This window comes from Aquila chrysaetos, chromosome 1, assembly GCF_900496995.4.
Source record: "Aquila chrysaetos chrysaetos chromosome 1, bAquChr1.4, whole genome shotgun sequence".
NCBI classification, from domain to species: domain Eukaryota; kingdom Metazoa; phylum Chordata; class Aves; order Accipitriformes; family Accipitridae; genus Aquila; species Aquila chrysaetos.
In genome coordinates, this window is record NC_044004.1 from 56,354,787 (window position 1) to 56,378,608 (window position 23,822).

At 38.6% G+C, this 23,822-nt stretch overlaps 1 protein-coding gene across 2 annotated transcripts in view; it reads left to right on the plus strand.

Moving 5' to 3' along the window:
- Positions 1–23,822, plus strand: part of BANK1 (B cell scaffold protein with ankyrin repeats 1) — a 163,365-nt gene that overhangs the window by 74,722 nt on the left and 64,821 nt on the right. The gene's annotated exons all lie outside the window — the stretch shown is intronic.

Sequence of the window (23,822 nt, forward strand, 5' to 3'; positions counted from 1 at the left end):
AGGAAAAAAAAGTTGGGACAGGCAGGATTCGGCACCCGGAGAGAGGAGTGAGAACATGTAAGAGAAACAACCCTGCGGACACCAAGGTCAGTGCAGAAGGAGGGGGAGGAGATGCTCCAGGCGCTGGAGCAGAGATTCCCCTGCAGCCCGTGGTGAAGACCATGGTGAGGCAGGCTGTCCCCCTGCAGTCCATGGAGGTCCACGGTGGAGCAGATATCCACCTGTAGCCCATGGAGGACCCCACGCCGGAGCAGGTGGGTTCCCGAAGGAGGCTGTGACCCCGTGGGAACCCTGCGCTGGAGCAGGCTCCTGGCAGGACCTGCGGATCTGTGGAGAGAGGAGCCCACAGAGCAGGTTTTCTGGCAGGACTTGTGACCCCGTGGGAGACCCACGCTGGAGCAGTGTGCTCCTGAAGGACTGCACACAGTGGAAAGGACCCATGCTGGAGCAGTTCGTGAAGAGCTGCAGCCCGTGGGAAGGGCCCACGTTGGAGAAGTTCCTGGAGGACTGTCTCCCGTGGGTGGGACCCCATGCTGGAGCAGGGAAGAGTGTGATGAGTCCTCCCCCTGAGGAGGATGAAGCGGCAGAAAACAACGTGTGATGAACTGACCGTAAACCCCATTCCCCGTCCCCCTGTGCTGCTGGGGGGGTTGGTAGAGAAGCCGGGAGTGAAGTTGTGCCTGGGAAGAAGGGAGGGGTGGAGGGAAGGTGTTCTGAGGTTTGGTTTTCTTTCTCATTACCCTACTCTTGTTGATTTGTAATAAAGTGAGTTAATTTTCCCCAAGTTGAGTCTGTTTTGCCCGTGACGGTAAGTGATGAGTGATCTCTCTCCTGTCCTTATCTCGACCCACAAGCTCTTTGTTATATTTTCTCTCCCCTGTCCAGCTGAGGAGGGGGAGTGATAGAACGGCTTTGGTGGGCACCTGGCAATCAGCCAGGGTCAACCCATCACAATGGAGTAAATCTTTCTTCAGCTGGGTATGCAGGAGGGGGTTTGGGCAATAGTTGCCTTTCCACATGAAAGATAATAGAATAAAGGCCTATGCGTAGTTCTAGCATGCAAACTATTGCCGATAAATAACAGAATTGGTAGTGTAAAAAAGCAATGTACTGCAGTAACATTTCAGACCTTTAACCTATTTTAAGTCTTTATTGTGCTAACTATAGTAGGAGCAGATATGATAATTCTTGCCTCAAAGGTTTTAAAGCCTAGAGAACAAATCAGGTAAATCATAGATCGAAAGAAAGACAGGATGTGAACATTGGCATAAGTAAGCCCATGTTGTGAAGACCTGACACAGCTTTGCTGATGGTGCGATTTTTTGTTTGTTTGGTTGGTTTTTGGTGTTGAACTCCATGTTCACAGACAAATGGTAACAGACATGTAAGAGGAGAAAATACATGGAATGAGAAAGCCAGAAGTTTCACTTTTCTGTTAACCAATCATCTTGATGTAATCATGGATAGACATAAGACCAAAGATGGCATTTGAAGAAATAGAAGATAATAGCTGTGTAGATTATGTAACAGAGAATGTTTTGCATGACTAAGGAGGAAAATGCAAGAAACTTAAGGGTAGTTTAATGTAGAAAGAGATACCATAAGGATTGGAAACACTGGCTAACTGAGGTTAGTTATTAAAATTCTAGAGCAAGGGCATAGGGATTGGTCAAGATTTTTCTTTGATACAGTTGGCATCTAATGTAAAGGTGAAGGAGAGGCATTGGGAAAACTGAAGACAAGTTTATTATGATAGTGTTGAACCATGAAGATGGCTTTAGTAGTGTTTTATGAGCGGATATTTTTTTTTCAGCGAGTTCAAGGGGAAGAAAATTGCAGCCCCTGGAGCCTAAAAGTAAGGCATTTTGGCAGTGGTCAAGATGCTGAATGAGAATATGCTATTGAACTTTTTGTCGTTGTTGAACAGCTATTGACACAGGCTCTGAAAACACTGAGGGTGGGAGAATATCTGCTAAGCAGGTATTTCTCCTTTTCTCATAACTATTAAAGAAAGCTCATACCTAATTGAGGATGTGATCTGGTGTCTTTTCTGAAGTGACAGAATATTTTCTTGCATTTACTGGACAATGAATCTGATCAGATCTCAAAAGCACTGCAGAGCTTTTTCTATTGATGGAGTGCAAAGGGGTGTTGTACTACAGAGGTGATGCTTTTATCTCAGTTTTTGATACTATAGTTAAGATCAAATTTAACTGAAGAAAATGTGATCCTCCTTACCATCCAGCATAAAGCTGTCCACAGAACCAGGCTGTCTTCCTGAATCAAGATGTTAGTAATTTCACAGTTGACAATTTCTAATTGCCATAGCTGTCTCTCAGTCATCCTTGCACTGGTCAGAGAGCTCCTGCCAGTAACAATCTGATGTATAAGGTCAGGCCCCTCAGCTCTTGGAGTTCACCAGTTTGCCTTGAAGAGAATGGAACTGTGTTCCCCAACATCCCTACCTGTGGGTCTGGCTAGCTGCCATCTTTGTATGGTCAGGTACCCCCAGTACACGCTATGTTTAATGGATTGATAAGACTAGGCAGAATGTGAATAAGGTGATATTTAACTATTAGTGAGATACCTAGATTTCTTTTCTAAGATGGTCATATGAGTCAGAGAGTTGAGCATGGAAACATAGGTTCCATGGTTAATTTATCATGTTTAATGATAATGGTTAATTCCATAGGACATTTATTTTTTACACTAGCGTTGTAGAAACTTACCCCCTTGCGCTTCAGATGTGTCTTTGTTGTGCACCCCACATGGGACTGGAGGCTTCAGAAAATGGGTAATTTTCTTTTATCCTTGGAAACGCACTCATATTCAACCTCATGCTATAGTTTGGGGCCTCTGTAAGAGGAGACATAAGCACACATGATACAGGCAGGTTACAATTGATATGCATTGAGAGAGTATGTTGCGCTTTACATTTTGGTAGACTTTCAGTGACGGAAGGCAGTGTTTGTGAGGGTGATACATTTCACTCTAAAAAGCGTGCAAAGTATGTGCGTGCCTCTGATTAGCTTTTCTTTTTTAGTAGGATTATTGATTGTCCTAATAAAGTCTTAGTATAAAATTATCAATCTAAAACATGGATTTATAATGGTAACTCTGACTATACAAAGTAATTTTTCATTAAAATGGTTCTTTTATGGTACATATCTGCTATTGTTTGCATGTAAACAGTTAACAATAGTTGTTCTCTGCTCATGATGACTGCTTTCCCAAGCGTGAATACTTCCACTAGCACTGAAGTAACAACAGCTCTACTACCACTGTAAGCATGTGTAGTCTGATTAGGACATGCAGTTGTACTACCCACTTTCAGTTGATTCAAACTTACTACTGCAACACAAGTAAAAATTGGAGCATGCTTCAAGTCTGTCAAATGTGTAATATGGTATTTTAGAAATGTTAGTTCCAACCACTGGAAGAAAAATGGCTTATTTGTGTCCCCTGTAATAGTGCACTTAAGAACAAAAACACTGTACTTCTGTAATTGATGGGAATGTGGAAAAGAAATATTTGCATGGCTCTAAGCCAAGCAGAATTTAGTTTAACCACATTCCAGGAACTTCCCGTTACAGCTGGAGTATTGAAATTGCTCATTATTACAATAGAAGTACTTTTGTACTTGGCATACCTCTCAGTGTTTTAAAATTGTTACCTGTGTTTTGCCACTCCTTTAAGGAATAGCTGCAAAATATACACAGTAATTCATCACTTCTATCTTAAAGAGCAATCAGGTTCCAGAAAAATGAGTGTATTTGTCCAAAATCCTGAACAGTGTCTTTCATTTGCCTTTGTGCTGGAGAATCCTTAGGGAAGTAAGAATTCCCTGAGGTGGATAGAGAGAGAGAAGCAAAAGAAGAAGTGGCAACACCACAGCTACTATTTCTACCTTCAAGCCCAGGGCCTTGCTGTGCAGCCCTCTTTGGTGGCTGGTGAGGAGATCTGTGCTCAGGGCTTTTTGGTGATGCAGCGTTGCTGGTAAGGCCCTTCAGCTCCCATGTCCAGCAGACTTACTGGAAAGGTGCTCGGGGCTCTGTTGGCAAAAGCGGGCTGTAGGAGCTGGCTAACTTGCATGCTGGGTCTTCTGTATGGTACAAGTTCCTTGTCCTTGTTTGAAGGGAAAACCTCTTTTCTGGAACTGGACACTGACAGTGTTGATGTGGGGAGTGTTACAGCCACAGAAGGCAGATCTGGAGTGCCTGGTGGGCATGCTGGGAGCTGATCTCCTGATTTGTGTCAAAACAAAGCACAAGGGAAGGATCATGTAACATGTGGCATGCTTCTGTTGATACAGCTGTATGAATGGGGGGGAAGATATTTTCCCCTTTTAGTACCAGTGTTATATGCAGGGTCATTAAATGCTAAAACATCACACCCTTTAAGAACCTGCATAAATGTGTGCTTCCACAAGTGGTAGTGTCTACCTTCTCTGTGAGAAATCCTGCATTTCAAACACTCCTTGAAAATGTCTCCTTTGTGCTGAGGGAACACTGCAAGACTTGACCCCTTTGTGTTAAAGGTACTAATTTGATGGAGCTGTCCCTAAGAGTCTTTAATGGGGATTATGATAAAACTCACTTTCAAATGTCAGCAGTTTATTAAGCAAATTGTATTTTTCTTGCATTTTAGCACAAAGCTGCCTAAATGGACATTCATTTCCAGTTTCTACATGTTTCATGATAGTTTAGATGAAGTAATTCCCTCTTCTACAGCATGACAGAGGAAGATGGCTTAACATTCTGTGATAACATCCTGAATTGTTACTTTGTCTTGTGATTTTATTCCTCTATAGAGCCAAGTACTTGAATATTCTCCATAATTGCTTTTAAGTTGAATTGCTTGAAACAAGTGTGTGAACTTAAAACTAGTAAGCGGCGTTCAGTAGGAATACTGGCAGGAATCCTTGTCTCGGAGTATCTGAACAGAGGAAACGATGAGCCTTTTGAGTTTGGTTGATCCAGCTGATGGCTCAAATGCCAGTAAGAAAGGCCAAAGTACTTTTGCTTTCCATTAGCCACAGACTTGAAACATATCTGCAGTCAGTTGTTACAGTACCAGTGATAGGTAGTACCTTGTTAAGCTGCAGTAGTTCGCTGTGGTATCGGGGCCCTATTTCTGATGTTTGTCTTTTGCACATGCTCTGTCCCTGAAAGCTCCTTTGTCACTAGCTTGTTGTTCTTGTCACCAGCTGTGGTCTTCCAAGCCTAAGTTCCTCCTCCAGAAAATAAAGAAATCGCTTAAATGAAGTTCTTATCCAGCACACAAAGGAGGACTTTAAAAAAAATAGATGAGAGAAATTTCTAAGCAGTAAGTGACTAATGAGGGGAGTATGTTCAATTTGTGGCCTAACTATTTAAAATTGGAGGTTGCACTGATAGCCAGTTTTAGGCATTTATGCTTTGGTATGGGCGTAATTCTTTGTTCCAGCACTTTGGGTTGCTAATTTCTCTCTTCTTTTACCAAGAACTGTGCTGCTGAATGTGTCGTAGTCAGGAAGATTACTGTGTACCACTTGTAGTATATGTCACAGTTTCTAAGAAAAATACAACTGAGAAAGTGTTTTATTGGTTGTTTAATGCAAATGACTTCTGATTGTTGGCTTTGGCCTTAAAAGCAGATTCGTAGGGGTGACATAAATGTTATCTAAATATAAAAATTGAAACAGTCATTTCATGTTGCCACCACACAGTCAAGACAGCACAAATTCATTTTTATTTTTAAAATACCTTCTAATATTTCAGAATTGGTTGCCTGAAATCTACAGCAGAAAATGCAGGTTGGTTGAGCTTTTTTAACCTGCCCAAGATCTGTGGCCAGGCCTGTGACAATCCATGGCAGAACAGTGGACTGATGGAAGAATCTTTTTCCTCTGCCACCAGCAAAACTCTGGATTTCTTGTTTAGTACAATTTTCTGTCTGCCTGCTTCAGGCGTCCCTTAGGCAGCTATTGAAAATATAATAGGTATTTAATTCTGTACATATTGGTGAAGTTCCTTTAGAATTGCATAGATTGAGACAGCGCGCTGGATAGGCCTTTCACAAGAAGCTTGTTTTTTTCCACAAGCAAGAGTTACATCAATTCCGTTCTAACTCTGTTGAGGTACACCCTGCAAAGTCTAGATCTGTAGTTACTGAGTTCTCTGCTGTTAGCAGTTCCCTCAGTAGCAGAGAGAAACATAATCATACAGGTGGTCATAATTTTCATTCAGAGCCTGTTTTATGGAAGACATATATTTTAGATAAGTTGGGGAGAGAGGGGGAGTAGGGGAGAAGTTTTTGGTTTTGAAATACCAAACTATTTTTTTATAAATCTTAGCAAACTTAAAGGATGGGCAGGGATGTAGGTTGGCAAGTAATTTATCATTGTATACCTCTCCCCTCTCATCTCTGTCTTATTTTGAAGTGAATGGTTGAACCAGAATACAGAATTTCTTCAAGTATCTTCAACTTGATGAAATAGAAAAGAATCTACAAAAACAGTGTATTGTGCAAATTGAGGGTACTTTTTTCCTCAGTTGTTTTATGCAAAAAGAATCTTACTTGGCTTTGTGGCTACTATCGCCAAATGACAATAAATCTTTAGACGGCAGGAATCCCTTCAACAAGGATTCTCTTGGTTTGCTAGGGAGTTTTAGAAGCTCATCAGGAATCAGCTTTTCTGAACACAGAAGTATTATTCTTACACGTATGTTTAGCTTTGTGTCTCTATAAAAGGCTATATGATATGGCAGAGCTCCTCAACATGAAACTATTATCTTTTTAAATCTGGTTGCAATATCTTCCTGAGCTATTAATTCTCTGCTGGGGAAGGACCACATGTAGAAAGATGAAGTGGATATATATTAAAAAATCTTAAATTAAGTGAATCTGATTGCTATCAATATTGTTTAATTCCTTTAAAAGTGAATGTAATATTGCAGTGGCTCATAGCTCATTACCTTCAAATAGCTGGAAGAGTATGTGAAAGAGAAGAGGATTAGTCTGGGTTCTGAATTTGGTGCTAATCCACTAGTGATTCCTTGGTGAAGCCTGCTGGGATTTTATTCTTGCCACAATATTTTAACATTCAGAAATGTTGGTTACGTGCATCCTTTGGTACACTGGAAGTTAGTTAACTGAAATGAATAAGTGAATGTATTCCTTGATACTTTTTTTAGTGACTGGATATTCACAAATCAAATTCTTAAACTTCTTGAGGAATTGGAGCTAAGTCCTGTGAGCTACTGCCAGCTGATATGCAAATGTTATCCTATGATTTCCATCAGGTGTTTGTTCACTGGGTTCTCTTTCATTTCCAAAATTGCTTATGGAGAGGCTTCCCATTATTAGTGCTTGGTGTCCTATGTTTAAGATTTGGTTTGGGGAGTTTATTATTTTTATTTTTACTGGCTGACAAGGTTTCCCTCTTTTTCACATGTTCTCGGAGGGACATGCTCCCTGTGATGATAACTTGCTGGCATATACTGCCTTTTGAAGTCATACAATTTATGTTTTAGTGAAGAGATAAGGTACAGACTGAGCATGGAAAAGTTTGGCTTTAAGAAGAAAAGGCTAGATTTCTCATTTTTTAAAAATCACAGTCATTAAACACGTTTTTAAAGTTTCTATGTAGACTTTTATTCAGGCTAGAACCTTGCACCTTAACTGTGATTAAATCTTCTGTCATAACTATGAAATTGAGTACAACAGTCTTGCAAAAGAATGATAAATGGAACTGTAGATTTGGAAACCTTACTTCTGTATGAGATGCCTATTGAAATTTGTGTATAATTTAAAATGAACTAGGATGGTTTTTCCAAAGAATTGTCCGGTAATTTGTCTCATCTTTTGATGTTCTGTAACTATAGCAGTGACACAGTCAGTTATTTGCAATTCACTGTTTCAAAAAGCTTTTACAATTTTTAAGGGAAACTTGAATACTAATGGAATTTCAGGCAAAATGCTTGTGAATTACAAGCAGGGAAAATGAAAAGGGTTCTGGGATGATGATACCTCTGTTCCTAAATGTATTTAGGATTGTAAACCCAAGGGATTTCCAGAGGTCCTTCTAACTGTTTTGTTGACAAGGCAACCTCAGCAAAGATACTTAGCTGAGAGACTTTTGGGGAAGGTGGGACGGGGAGTGTCTGGTTTTTCAGAAGTAGTATTTAGGCTGAAAGAATCATCCGTATCATTCATCTGCATTATTAGGCTCTGAATTTGTTTGAACATATGAAAAACATTTGGCTAAGCTGTTTATGTTAATGAAAAATGCAAATACAATACTTCACAGAAGTGAGAGAAAATAAAAGTGACCATGTTATGTTGTAGAAATCAATGGCATGCCTGTGTCAAATCTGGCCTCTTCATCTTTAAAGAAGTGTGAAAATTAATATGTTCAGGTAAATAAAGACTCTACACTAGCCTGAGGAGGTGTTAGAAGGTACATGGTAAAGATATGTAGAATAATTACTGTTTTCAAAGTAAATGAGCTGCTTCTGCTTAACCTCTCTCATGGTAAGTGAACAAACAAATTTGACATGAAATACTGTTCTGTATAAGATGTAATTTCTCTATTCAGCTAGTTAAGATACTGCTGAAGCTAGAAGCATAGGAAGGGTTCAACAGACTCGAAATTTTTGTGGATGTTGAGAACTTTTAGTCACTATGTAGTGTGTTGTTTTCATCATGAGGGCATGAATCCTCTATCCAAGTTGCTGACCAGTTGCATGAGGTTAAAGAAGAAATTTTCCCAGGGAGAAGCTATCCCATAGTTGTCCATTAAAACAGTTGTTCCTTGCACCTTTCCATCAATTTTCCTGCACTGACTGTTCCAATAACTTTCCAATAATATTATTAGGTGAGAAGGTTGCCTTTTTATTTCTTCTTCCTCAAATACAGACATCTCAGAAGCCCTTAAAATGCAAAGGAAAAGGTGAAATGATCTAAAATCATCTGCTAGCTCCAGGTTTACTACAGAAGGAAGGATTGCTGGGGCATTCCAATGGAAAGTCTAGAAGCAAGTTTTGGGTCTTGCCTCTGTCAGTTGGAGCAGTTTGAAGGTATATGTATAACTGTGAAAAAGCAGGTTTACCTTGATGAAGTATATGCTCTCAGTGAGACTATTTGGAGTATGCCCTTTCACTGCCTCCCAGTGATCTGGAAGGAATCAAACATCTGTCATATCTTACATGTTGTTGAGCATAAAGAAAGATAGCATATCAACACCACCTTTCTCCAGTCCCTCAGAAGGGAAAAAACAGAAACAAAAAACCCCACAGAGCAAAACTGTAATAAGGGGTTTTCAGCTTCATGTGGGAAAATGAAGGAAAATTAGGAGGGGAAAGGAGCTGTTAAAGTTGTTGTGGTAAATATAATCTGTAAGCCAAAACCACTTACCTTCTGAGTGACATTGTGAGGTCTGAAGGGATCTTTTTGATCTCAAAGCCCTGAGAAAAACTAGGTGGAGAAGCAAGAATTAATGAGTAAAGTTAGGTAAGAGGCTTGCTGTGTCCTTAGTAATCTGAAGGTTCAGAGCTCTGCACAGATCTAATAGTGACTTATAGACTTTCCTACAGCTGTAATTTATTGCTTAATTAGAAAAATTGTCTTTAGGCTCTACATCAATAGAATGACCATTAGGGAAAGGCATTTCTCAAAGCTACCAAGCCCATTATATGGAAACTGCTTAAGAAAATCCATTTCTGCCCTGCATAGTGTTAGTTCTGTTTAACATAGCCATACACAGTCTCAATTTATAATTCTGTCTGAGGACTCGGCACAGAAGGCACACTCTTTATTTTGCCTTCTATTCTTCCCACCCCCATATATTGTTTTACAATAAATGATTCAGTATTTCATTGCCAGGACTATAGGATGTCTAGCAATAATAATTTCCTTTTCTTATGTTTGATGCAAACTTAAAAATGGTTTCTGAGTTCCTAAACTCAGAAGAACGTGCAGTGATTGACATACATATGTTCACTTCATGAAGAAAGCCAACATGTTAATAGATTGCTTTACAATACATGTTTAATAACCATCACAATCACTATAATTGAAATTGTATGCTGTGTCTGTAACAGACAGGAGCAGCCTTCCTCAACCCCATGAGCTCCATGCCAGAACCTTCATGTGGCTGGCAGCAGCAGTGTACGTATATCAGAGGTTTGGGAGTTGTTCTCAGGCAGAAGTTGCTAATGGTTCTCTACAGCTCTTACTGTTAGTGTGAGGCATATAACTGGATCTTGGCACTCTCTGATGATGCCAATCTTATGAGCCACATTGGCTTGATTTTACTTGCCCCTGAGATTTCAGGTTATTTTGCTGCTCCTCTATAGTCTTAGGGTGACCTGGGAACCATCCTTGAAATATTAGAGAACTGCTTAAGACCTGCAGTTGGCCACCTGTGGCCTTCTGATTTCCAGCTGAGTTCATCTGCTCTTAATAAATACCACTTTCTGAGAGCCACAGGAATGAAAGTAGGCAGGAAAGTCTCCTGCCATATGGAAGACACTAGCAAGTTCCCTTCAGGCTACCTAGGAAAACACAGAAATCAGTATCTGTACCAGGCAGGGAAGTAATATAATAAGTGTGATTCCTAATTGGATCACTTAATCAAACCTTCAAAGATCTTTTTTAATGAGATAGATTTTTAAAAAATGCTGCCAGTTGATAGCATGTACTGTCTTACGTAAATGGGTCAAAGGATTGAACAAAAGTTTCCATGGAGACTTTATATGACTCCAAGGTGCTTTCCAAATTAATTAAAGTCTTGTGTTGCAAGGAAAAGAGGTTAAAGGTGACAAATTCTAGTACTGGTGCATAGATCTGCAGTCAGTTCTGGCCAGTTTGTCCTAGGGACATCTGTCATCATTGACAACATAATCAGTGAAGTTATGACTGTAAAAGCTAGTGATTTTTACAGATTTCTTTCTTCCTCTGTTCAGAAAAGTTAAACAAGACAGACCTAGGTACAAGCCTGAGATAATCATGCACGTACAGAACAAGAAAAAAAGCCTCCTTCTGGAATATCCAAAATAGATAATTTCAGAATTTTGAAAGCAGTCACGATTGAGATCATTAGTGAGAACTGTTCACCTCCTTTTTTTTCAGATTGTTAATTAAAGAATAGTTCTTTATTTTTAATTTCTTTTTCTTTTGTGCATATTAAATGCACCCATGTAATGCAAAGAGAAAGATGATATTTCTTACTAGTTTTTTAGTAAATAAAATGACCAAGGAGCAAGTGTGGATATACAGTACATTGGGACTGCGTTGTGTTGTGCCTCATGAAATACAATGTGCTAAGTTAGAGCTTGGGCACTCAGTGAAACAGGCTTCTGTCAGACCCTTGGCTGTGAATCATTGCTGAAGAACAAATAATGCACAGTGCCAGGAGCAAAATGCAGCACATTGTTCAGGCAGCACTTAACTAGGAGGAGTAGTTAAAAGACTTACTGGAGTTGAAAATCTCCAGGAAGGTGGTAAACAACTGGGTAGGGTTTTAGCAGTGATTCGCTCTATATCTGCAAGTAGTAGATGCCAGCAAAAAGAGCAGATGGTAGAAGTGCATGAACAGAGGCTTTAAGCAACCTTTGAAAAATGCAGAGCTGGTGGGCTACTGTTGAACAAAAACATCCTTTCCACAGAGCAGAATAATATACCCAGGGCATAAATGAACAAAACCACACCTTCATAAGAGCTGAAGTTTTAACTACCTACCACAGTAGAGGTGAAAAAAGTAAAGAGATTTGGAACAGAAGATGGTACAGGGATTTGCACTTACTTGGCATAGAGAATTTGTTCTTAGGGAGTTATTTCTAATCTGGATTTTTCCACCAGCAACTGAAGATGACCGGGGGTGAAAATATACATTGGACAAGGTACGCTGATCTAAATAGAGATGGAGAAGCTAAAAATGATCACTAAAGTGTCTGGAGTTCTGAGGTACTGTGACTGTGAGCGTCAAACTAAATTATACAGCGTGGCACCATGTTCTCATATGCATATAGTCAAAATTTGGTGCTTGTGGCTTATGTAACATGGCCACTAGCAAAAATAAATGCCATTATACCCAGCAAATGAGAAGGATTTAGCAGGATTCCAAGAATTTTAAAAGATTAATATCCTTTTGAAAAGCTTGTGTTAAATGAAATGGATCATAAACGGCTTTATTGCTGTTGCCTAAGAAGTCCATGAGGACTCAGGGGAAGGCTAGCTATGGATCATGGTCTGAACACCATACATGGCAGTCTGGTTATAAAGGAAAAATTTAAAAATATATATTGGATTTGGAGAAAGTGAACTTTGTGATCTACTGCAAAAAGGGCTATGGAGGGTTTGTGGATAGTAATGATGACAATAGTACAGCAACAAAGTTTGCATATTCCCAATCATTACTGTAATAAGTTTTTCTGCTATATAGGTGGGATTTCTTCTCTTTTTTAACAGGATAAGACTGGAAACTTTTATACTGTTTTGGGTCAATACATTATAGAGGATACAAAAGAATACAAATGAACAGAAAAATCTATGGCAGGGGAGACATATTTTATACTTGCATTGAATAAACCATATGGTTGGAGACATGGCTAAAACTTATATATGTCACTTATATAGGCCAGGTCAAGTGAAAGAATTCATTGTTGATAGTTTGTGAAGAACTGGGTCCCTAGAGAAAGGTAGACACAGATTTGTTTATATTGCCGGGGGCAGGGGGAATCATGTATTCTATATTTTTATTCTCATTTCCTTAAGAGAGCTTCAAAAGATGTTTCAATAGCTCTCACAGCAAATGTAGATAAACTAGTGATTGGGTATATCAAATCTTAATTTTGCTGGATAACACTATACTTCACCTAATAACATGAAAATTGACCATATTTACGTGCACAAGAGCAAAAGGCTTTGCAGTTAGATACAGGTTTAAAAATTTGAGTGCTGCTATTCATTATTTTTATTCTTAAAAGGCTAGTGAAAAATGGTATTAAAAAGTAGCTATATGCTAACAGGCTGTAGAATTATACTTGGATCTGTATTAAATCCTGTAAATTGGCAGAATAATGCAAATGAATCATGGATTGTCATCTTCTGTAACCAAAAAGGTTGTGCTCTTGGTAGCAGAGGACAGTTGTAAATGTGAAGGGCTACAGCAACAGAGAACAGTCAGAACTCAACATGAGTTTGTGATCTAGCAGCTCTTTATGCAGGACTGTATTTAGAGTGGTCTCAGTGATTGCAGATTTCAATGTTTTCACAAAAAACAGTGGACTATTTTGCGGACTAACAGGAGATTACCATAAAAAGCTGGGGCATCAGAACTGCAGGATCTAATCCATCCAGAGGAAAGAAATGAGTTGTTGCTACCTGACAGCAGTGATGTTGACATATTTTAGAAGACTTGGAAATCTACCCACATTTACAAGAAGTCATGTGGAGTATTTGAATGCTACTAGTTTGTTTGGTTAATAAATTGATTGTAAGAATTTTAATTGCCAAGAACCCTAGCTTCATGCTGCTTGTTTCAAACATTTTCCCTGATAGTTTGAGACTTGAATTCATCATAGCCTCAATAAGTTTGTGAGTCATTTTTGATATTCAGAATTGTAATTTGACCTTTCTTTTGGATTTCTCTAGTTACAGCTATTTCCATTTCTAATACTTAATAGTTGGGAAATTTTATTGTGTTCATTATAATTCAGTTAGCAGTGAAATGTTAATTGAATACTGCTAGTTTGTTTAGATAATAGCTCTAGATTAATTTGCAGATTTTTCTGATTGGAGAAAGTTTTGTGTTAGATTGGTACACAAATTATTATAATGGTCTTATAACTGTTATTGATTCTATTGGTACTACACCAAGCTCATAACATGCTGGTATATAGGATAGGAATGTGGTTAAGATTTGTTCCTGGGTGATTTGGGGAGTAAATGCTTCCATGGTTACTGAATTCTTCAATTTTTGGTCTCAGCATTGAGAGGAAATGTATATGAACATCCCTACCTCTAAATCAGTGTCAATAGTGCAGTTTAAAAAGTTATTCTAGTCTTTGGCTCATAACATTTGCAGTTCTATGTTTTTAGCGAAACATCTTGTAATTTTAAAGATGTTCTTGATTACATCCTTCAAGTGTTAGTTTAGATGTAATATTCACATATCAATGTAGCTTGTATGTAAAAGTACATGGTGATCTTTCCTAGAGCTCAGACACACAAAACATCATGCATTAAAATGTGATATTATGAATAACAAGTAGAATTATCTCACATTACAAAAATCTGCCAGAATTTGTCATCTTCTAAATCAACAGTTAATTACCAAACTGTATACTAAATTTTTGTCCCAGCTCCCACGTTTTAAGCATTGCATGCTCAGAGTTTGCTAACTTTTTTCAAGATTTAAAGTTTGAAGTTTATTTGGTAAATACACATATTATACAGATTAGACACCCTCCGTTCCCATCACCTTGAATGATCTGCAAAAAGGACTAGAGATCTAAGTTCAGAAATCCCCCAAAAATCATTGCCCTTGACCCATTAAGCTCATATTCTACATCTGAATACAGAAGAGGGATAGAGAAAAATTTTGAGTCACAGACTTCACATGTGTTATTCCCCATCTTAGCTGTCTGTAGCTACCAAGAGGAGCGAATGTCAGAGCAGTGCTTGTGAAGCCATTTATTTATAAGAAATGGACCTACAGAATCTCAGCTTTCCTGGTATTTGCAAGCTTCCAAGTCTAGATCTGGCTTTCTGTTACTCCCATCACAGCTAATCTCTGAAACAGGCCAGAGCCATGTGGGTGTAAGATGCCTGACCTAACAAAAAGTCAGATTCCATTTGTGGTTTTGATCTGTTTCTAATTATAATCACATTTTTTGATGTGGTGCTGATTAGGGGTGAGGTGCACTTTCATTACAGGCTTTTCCCATTAACACTGAAATTGTAGATATTTTAACATCATAAGTAAGGAACTTATTCTACCCAAAAAACAGTATCAGCAGTACTCAAAATCGTGATAGTGATGTGCAGCTTTTGAGTAGTGTTTGCAGGAACACAAAATCGATCTTTTTGTGATGGTGAATCCTCTTTCCCTCATTCAGGCTGCACATGATGGTTAGGTACTATTGCTAAGTAAGCTTGATTAGTCTGAGATGGAAGAGGCCTAAATTTTATTCCTAGGGAAGCTTTACATTCTGGCAGAGGCCTTTTATAAATATAATTCTGTGTAACATGATATTTTGTTGAGATCCCGGTTATATCTGTGTGAAAAAGCTAAGATTTTTCCTAAGACTGGCTATTGAATATACTCATTTTATCTTTGTCAGTTCTGTTCTGTCTTTTTACTATTACTTTATCTCCATGGACAGGAAGCTGGTAAAAAAGATTGTGAATATGTCAGGCGTCTTTAAACCTGCCCCCATCTGGGCTTAGTCTTGCACTGTGCTTTGCACTCCAGCTCTTGTAGCATAATCAGGCTTTGAGAATACTCAGCAAATGGAGTATTAGGCCCCTGAAGCATCATAGGTTCACTGGATGCCACTAGGCCTTTGGAAAGGAGAAAATGTCCTTCAGAGAAGTTCTTCGGTCCTTCTTCAGGAAAAGCTTCTTTTCCTAACCTTTTTATACAAAAAAGGACTGGAGTAAGTAAAAGAATGAAATGGAAGCAAAGCAGTATTTAGGTGAGAGTCCTAACATTATTTGCGAAGCATAGGACAGTGTTGAGCAGAAGGCAGGACGTAGAGATGACTCTGATCTATGGGCTAAGCAGAGATCAACAGGAGGAGGAGGAGAAGAAATCAGTGCAGAAATCTAATACTTATTTTATTAATGATTTCTGAGAAACCAACCAGTTCTGCTTCATAGAAGTTACATATGTTGCATAGGTAGAATTTACATAGGTAATCTGATCATTTTGTTTGTTTTGTCTTCCCCACACCAAAATTTCTGATACTTTATCCCAAGTTGCTAATGTAGTAGAGATGGATTTGGGGGCATCTACCCAATTTTTTACAGTTTTGGCAAGTGACAGGGCTACAAGTTGCCCATGACATGAGCTTATGTCCTTTGGGCTGAGTAGGTCATTCTGTCCTGGGAAACACAGCAGATAAAGAATCAAACCCTCAGTTGAATACAAAGTTATGAAGGTTAACTCTGATTATTGTTTTTTGTTAGACGTGGTTGCTATTTTCATTGGAAACCATTTATTTGATTTATTTTTTTTTATCTATTCAGTTTATCAGTTTATTCACAGCTAATGCATTTTGTTATGACTTTGTTCCATAGTTCCAAGCCCTCTATAAACACATTGTAGTTTGGGTGCTTTCACTGTCATTTCTTCTTTGTCACTTCTTACCTCAGTCAAAATTATGTTCTTTTTACTATTAATCGGAGAAGCGCAACACTAAGAAAAGGATGAATGCCATTGGGGCTGTCAGGTTTTATTTTCTACACAGAAATAATAGGAGGGTGTTTTCTAGGGTTAGAGAGAAATAAAGGGAGAAGAAGTCAGGAAATTTTGTTGTATGAATAGGTGGGGTTATCATGCATGTGAGATTTTTGTTTAGTGCTACCTAAATCATGTATGCTAATAAAATTATGGTACTTGTATAAGATGCTTTTGTATTGATTATGTATCACATGGATATGTTAAGAAGGTGTAAAGCTATTTTAGTCTAGTTTTAATTTTCTCTGACCTAGTAGAGTGCTGACTGATGGACTTGGAACATGATAGAGCTGTTGTTCAGCCTTACATGTTCTTATTCCACATAGAGAAATGTTTCATACCTTTACATCAGAAGAGTCTCTCATTTTTTGACCTCTCTCTTCCCTGTTGTAACTCCACTTATTGCCCTCGGTGGGGTTCACAATACGTGTAAATGATGATACCCTTGGACGGTACCCCTGAAACAGCTTCTAGGTCTGGAAAAAGGGCAGCGAGTCTGCCCTTTTGAAATTGCAGGTTACCCTATCCAATACTGCTTGCGTTGCTTATGAGCGTACAAAAAGAAGAAAAGAAGAAATAACTGGAGCAGAGGTTCGATTGTAGCTTCGCCTGGCATTGTCAGTGATAGCAAGCCACAGTGATCTGCTACAAGAACAGCTATATTTTTGTCTGTTTTCCACACTTGGAGGAATATTGAGGCAGCCAGGCTTTTGATGTTCAGATCACGAAGAGGGACTTGATGGATTCTGAACACAGGAAACTTGACCTAGGCCGTTATCTATTGGAGGGTAATGCAGATTAGAGCATTATTTCTGAAGAGGAGAAGGAATTTGTCTGTATGACACATGCCATGTCTGTCTTTCTGTGGAGACAAAAGCAGATAATGCTCCTGGAAAATAATGCAGCTAGCCTAGAAAAGAAGGAAAAGTAGGAATCCTGAGGTTAATAGTGGTGGGCACAGAATGATAAGAGCATTTTGTAGCAGTTTTATATGCCAGTGTGGGAGTTGTTAAAAATCTTGCAACTGTATGCATTCTCCAAGCAAATGAATGTGTTCTACAAGAAAATGACTAGGAAGATTAACAGACTTCATAAAAAAGGAGACATGACTGCTAAATTCAGAATTTAAATTCAAGTATAGCTTGTTTTCCTGTGAATTCATGCAAGAAGTAGCCTTTTTCCCAGAAATTTTGTTTCTTGTTGTATACAGACTTGCACTTCTTTGATCATACTGGTCTTCTGAGTAAAACAGATTATTCTCTAGGTAATCATTAGCTGTTCCACATACAAGTTTTGCCATTAAACCTCTATATCTTCAAATCCTGACTTAGCTGAATAAACATAGTATCCTCATCAAATGATCTCAGCCACATTGTAGCTGGCAGTGCAAGATATTCCTGTGTGTACCTAGTATGTGTCCTTTAAAAAAAAACTTGAGCACTTACATGACAAAATAGCAAATTAATTCTAAGTACTATAGATAAATCTGTAATATTGAAAGCTGGCAGACAGGAAGACAGTATTTGACAATCAGTATTCTTTAAATGCTTCCAAATCTTAGTCCTGCTGCACGTCTAGTAGCAGACTGGAGATGAACAGCTAGAGATGAATACAGCTAAAAATGCTTCTGTAAACCTCTGTTTGCAGATCAAATGTATTATAAAAGAATACATGTGCAGGTGGGGTCAGAGAGATGGAAAGTTTCAAACTTCTAAGTGGGAAGGACTGAAGAAGTAAAAACTGTTTTCACAGAAGAAAATTTATTTTGAAACTTAGGAAGATAGACTTTTGTGTTTGCTTTGTGTGTTTTGCCTGGTGCCACTTGTCTTTGTGCTTTTCCCTGCCACAAAGTTCTGTGGTCATTTAAGTGGGTGAAGGACCTATGGAATGAGATGCTACTGTGTACTACAGTGATAGTTTGAAAACATTTTATAGATTAATTATGTTGTTAAGTGTACAGTCACAAAATTCACAACCATATTCAGGGAACACAGTAACTCCAGTGACAAGTGAGATGTTTTATCTATTTGTTTATATTTAGATGTTTCATCATATATTCTGTAATTTGCCAAGTCTTTATCTAACAGCAAAGAATAGCTAGATTTAGGTGAGGAAAAACAGTAGCAATCTATTTTAAAAAAAAAAAAAAAAAAAAAAAAAAAAGGCAGGACAAAATATCAGAAGGAAACTCTTCAGAACAGAATTAGTCCTGGAAGCTGTATTTGACATCCAGTGGAAACAGCATGACAAGGCTACTGCTTGGCTTTTGTGCTGCCATGAGCAATAAAATGTAGTCAATAAAGAAGGTAGTGAAAGGTTTGTGCTTTTTTTGGCTTCTGAGTCATGTCCAAAATTGGTTTGGGCATGTTATCTTGCCTCTCGTTTTCATAAGGAACTGTAGGCTGTTCTCCAAAAAACTCAGGGAAGTGGCCAGTGTGTTTTGCCATGTATGCAGCAAGATGGCAAGGTTTTCTGAGAAGCCAGACCACATATGAGGAGAGGTTACATATCTGCTATTGCCCTCCAATCTCCATGCTACAAGAGAGTTGTATAAGGAGGAAAAATGAAGGCAAAGGAAAGGAGCTGCTTTCCCTGCCACTTCATCTGTCTTGCCCTGCCTTTCTTCCTTTTCTGGATGATTTTGATGGATCCAGGGAGCAGCAGATTGTGCAAGTCTGGGGATAGTCTATTTCTGTGTTTGCAGTTCCCAAAACTTGCAGTATTACCAAGATGTTTTGATGGGGGCTTTCTAAATGGTGTTTACTGTAGCTGATGATTCATTCACAGCTGTTTCAGTAACTGTTACTGTATCATTTATACATTTCATACAAAACAGACAAATTAAGTTTGGCAGGGACTCATGCAGTAGGAGCTCAAGATCTGTAACTGATGCAGGAGCCCTGTCTCTTTGGTGGAACCATCAGATAAGGAAGGCCTTATGACTTTAAGGAATGTTTTTGGTTTTAATTTCTGATATTGTGGATCTGCCATGTCTCCTACAAATGGAGCAATGGAGGGAGGAGTCTCCCTGTCCTTTTCCTGCTTGAGTGTGAGGGGAAGAATGGTTTGCTGTTGATCTAGGCCAGGTTCTCTTATGTTGTAGCACACACTTGGAACCTCCTTGTTTTGGGATCACAGGAAAAGGCCAGCATATAAACACTGAGGGATATTTAAGGGTGCCTGCTGGCAGGCCAGTGGGATTTTTACCACCCTCTTTTGACACTGATAAATTGCACAACTCAAATTGTGATTTTTATACTGCAACAGTTTGGAAAAACTCACAGATTGATACGCAGATGTTTACTGAGGATTTCAGAATAATAACATGGAATTTTTTATTATCAGAATTGCTGGGGCTTGTGCAGAAGGCTCTTTCTGGCTCCATTTTTGCATGCTAGTATGTGTATTTTTAATCCAGTTTAGAGACCAGTGCCTGTCTGAATTTGCTAATCTGATGTCTGCTGATCTGTATTTGGGGTATGGGATTCCTCACTCTGTTCTGGGTTACCCATTCCACAAACACAGATGAGTCATACTCTTCTTGTGAGTCTGTTAAGACTCTCCTGGAACTGGAAGTGGAACTAAATCGCACAGGAGGTTCTGCAGAGTCATATGATAGGAAGAGTGCATACTAGTTGTCTCTAATTCAGTTGCTTGGGGAGAAAGCTGCAGCACTTAATGGTTCAGAACTGAAGAGGCTGAAAGAAAAGGAAGCCTTGACAAATGTGATTTTTAAATGCAAATTATCGGGTTTTAGCCTAATGGTAAGAATTAATGGGTTTTAGTTCTTAACCTACAATAATTTTAACTAATGTAACACCATATTATGCCCAATCATTGGTAATATGCTCTAACATTAGTGATGGTGATAACGTATTATCCTTCTGTTTTATTACCATCAAATTAATCCCTTGGATATTTCTTTTAATTTCATTTGCCTTACTCCTGGAGTTAGTCTGTCTTTATGCCATTGTGTGCAGGAGATACACACACGTTGTAGCAATTTTTACAGATTTCTCAGTAACAAAGAATTATTTTTTGCTTTTCCAGTAAGGCCTACGTATTAGTAGAGATCTTCCTCTTTAGAAGATACTTTTTAAGGGGGATGAAATGTTAGACATACAAACCTGCTACAGATATATTTTTGAAAACATAAAAAACAAAAATCAGTATTCATAAAACATTTGACTGTGGTTCTTTATGAAGTGTTTTGTGTTTTCTCCTTTTTCTGTGAGTGTTCTAGAAAATGCTTAAACATTAGAAATAGCTAGAACTTGATGCAAGCAGAGTAAGACTTTCACAGAGTGAAATATTCAATTATGGAATCATCAGCATTATTTGTTATGGCCCCTTATGAGAGATTTTAGTAGTGACTCTCATTTATACCCGTACAAGAGATTACAACCAAGGCAAATATGGCTAGCCAGGAGTGTCTTCTCTGTAAAGCCCTCTTCTCCCTCTCTACTACATAACAGTATTTAGCAAAATAGCCTTTCTCTGGATACTTTAATAATTGCTAGTTGAGAAACATCACTCCCAGGCCTTGCATATTTGTTTATTTTAACTTTTGTTTATTTATTTATTTGTCTTAAGCTTGGAGCAAAACAGTGCAGGGCTTCAGTACAACAAATGCAAAGATGAAGGTGAACTTGTAAGGAATAGACAAGCTATCAGAGAACTTGAGCGTGTTCAAATTTTAAAGCTATTTGGTATTTTTAAAATACTTTTAATGATTAGAGCATAGTTTCTTATTTACAGTTCTGTGCATGATTATACATGCCTAAAATGCTGTATTAGCTGTAATTTTGAAGATGGCTTCAGCTAAAAATATTTGATGCTGACTGTCAAAATACTGCTGAGGAACAGTCTCTGATTTCACAGGACTTGATCATGTTTTCTAAGCAGATGTTTCCAGTTTTTATAATACTATTGATCTTAGTTCTGGCAACACAGTCTGAACTGGTGCAAATATGTTCAGATGGCATATGTATGTGGGAAGTAGTTTTGTCAGAATGTCTCAAGCATGATTGTTCTAGAGATGCTTATGACAGCAGGTCACTATTTAGCCATCAGTATTCATGGCTGAAGTGTATTTTAGAGCATAGATTTAATTTGACTTGACACGTGGCAGAAGACATCTGTCATCTGTTGTTTTTATCGCTTCCCCCTACTTGTATATTTTTAAAATAATAGAAAAATAGGGAAAAATGTATATTAACATTATTCTGACAAGAAAATGTTGTCATTTTACTTTTTAGCCTTAGTGCTGATTTCACAGAACTGTAGTTTTAACCGCTTTTTAATTTTTTTTCATTTTAATTTTTATAACTTATTGAAAAGAATTGTCACCTTTTTGCAGCTCAGGCAATGATTAATTTGATCCTAATTTGTGGAACTAATGCCAGTAATGCAGTTCTTTTCATTCCATCAGGCAGCCTAAAAGATTACCATTTTCTGCACTTTTTTAATTGTTCTAGTAAAGCAGTGCAGTTATTACATTTCTCCTATTTTTAGAAGTAAAAGGGTTGCGTAGAAACTTTCAACATTAGCTGAAGATATTTGCATTTGGAGATGAGGAAGTTCCTGACCTGGGTCAGAAGTTATCTGAATAAGATAGTTTCCTCTAACCTCTGCAGAAGCTGCAATATTAAAAAAAAAAACAAACCAGTTTCGTAATTCTAATACATACAACACAGTATTGAAGTGCAGATAGAATCTTATCCTCTTTATTCATTAAACTGGGTCCTGTTCATATACAGATATCTATGGATTTATCATAAATATTCTGTATACGTGGCTGAGAAGGTAGTCTTGTGTTGTGTTTGCTCTGTATTTGTTACAGTACTTCTGTATACAGCAATGCATACAGTTAGAGAGAGGCAACTTGTACACCACTTTTACATCTGCTTTCTGCTACAAGAATACCAAAAGATAAGACTAGAGAGTCTGTTTCCTGAAAAAAGTTTGCTTTGGTGGCATTAGACCCTGGAGAAGGAGCTCTTTAGAGACTATAGGGAAGAGAGGTTAGATACCCTCCCATGTTTGGAATTGGATGCTATTTGTAGGTTCAGAGCCATGCATCCATTGGGCTACAGCGCAGTTCTCTTGAGCCTCCATGGAAACACTAAGGCAGAGGTTTACATGTGCCTTCTGACCATGCACTTGTGGGCTGTTCAGTCTAGTTCATGCATTGAGGTTCTTTCTTCAGGAGTGTGCAGGTGATCTTCTGTTTTACAGATGCCGATACTTTCTGGGAAACATTGATGCAACCATCAGGGAGCCATATGCAATATAGTGTAGGAAAGGAGGAGACTTTTTTTTTTCCCCCAGTGGATACGAGTCCAAGACAACATCCAGTTAAGGCAGTAACTTCATGGTTTACGTTGTAGAGGGTTTTATTGGTATGACTGTACAGCCTGAGTTAGCCTTTGAAGGTCAGAAGAGATAGAGTTCATTATATAAGTAGCCTGCATTGTTTATACATCTTGCATTAGTGCTGCTGTGCTGACCTTTCAGCTCTGGAACTGATATGGCCCCCAGGGTTTAAGGCAATATACTTCCTCCAAATTCAATTCTGTCTTACAAAAATATTTGTGCTAAGACAGTGCTTCCATAGAGCCTGTGGGTAGAAGGGGAAGATCAAGGTATTGTGAATGGGTGGTTTAGATCGCTGAAAGGACCACTGTCAAAGGTATTAGCAAAAGTGGTTTTAATATGATGTTGTAAAAGTGCAATTTAAGGAAGTTCGATGGCAAGGTTCACTCTATTACTGTATGGCACAATCATTTGAACAATGATTCAAAACTACCAAGGCACAAATCAAAGTTACCATACTGCAAGGTTATGTGCAATATCGGTCATTTACCAAAGATCTGCCATTGGTAAAAGGTCTCTCTGCCTCGAGGAGTGACCTTGAGAGGTGTCCCAGCTCAAGGGGAGATCACTGCCATGCAGCCATGCTGCCTAGCAGGGAGAACTCGGAGAAGGCTCACTGAGGCTGCTATATTTATGGAATAAAGTGGCCAAATCACATGTGATGGGAAAGGTACACATGAGACTCCTTGTACCCACAACTTTCTTTGCTCCTTGATAAATGAGTCTTGGAAAAGCCACCTGCTATTCATGTGTTAATTGCATGATTGGTGTTCCAAGCTCATATGCATCAATGCTCACTCTGTCACTCTGCTCCTTTGTGAGTTTTCAAAGAACAGATTGAAACTAGAGGAGTTCTTGGCCTGGCTAAGGCTCAGGCCTTTACCTCCTTTGGAGCCTGTACCAAACTACTGCTAGTTTGGTTAAGTGGTCATGTGCATCCATCACACAAGGTTTTATGAAACTATGTGTTTATTCCCCTTCTTCTCTCCTGAGTCCCATAGAG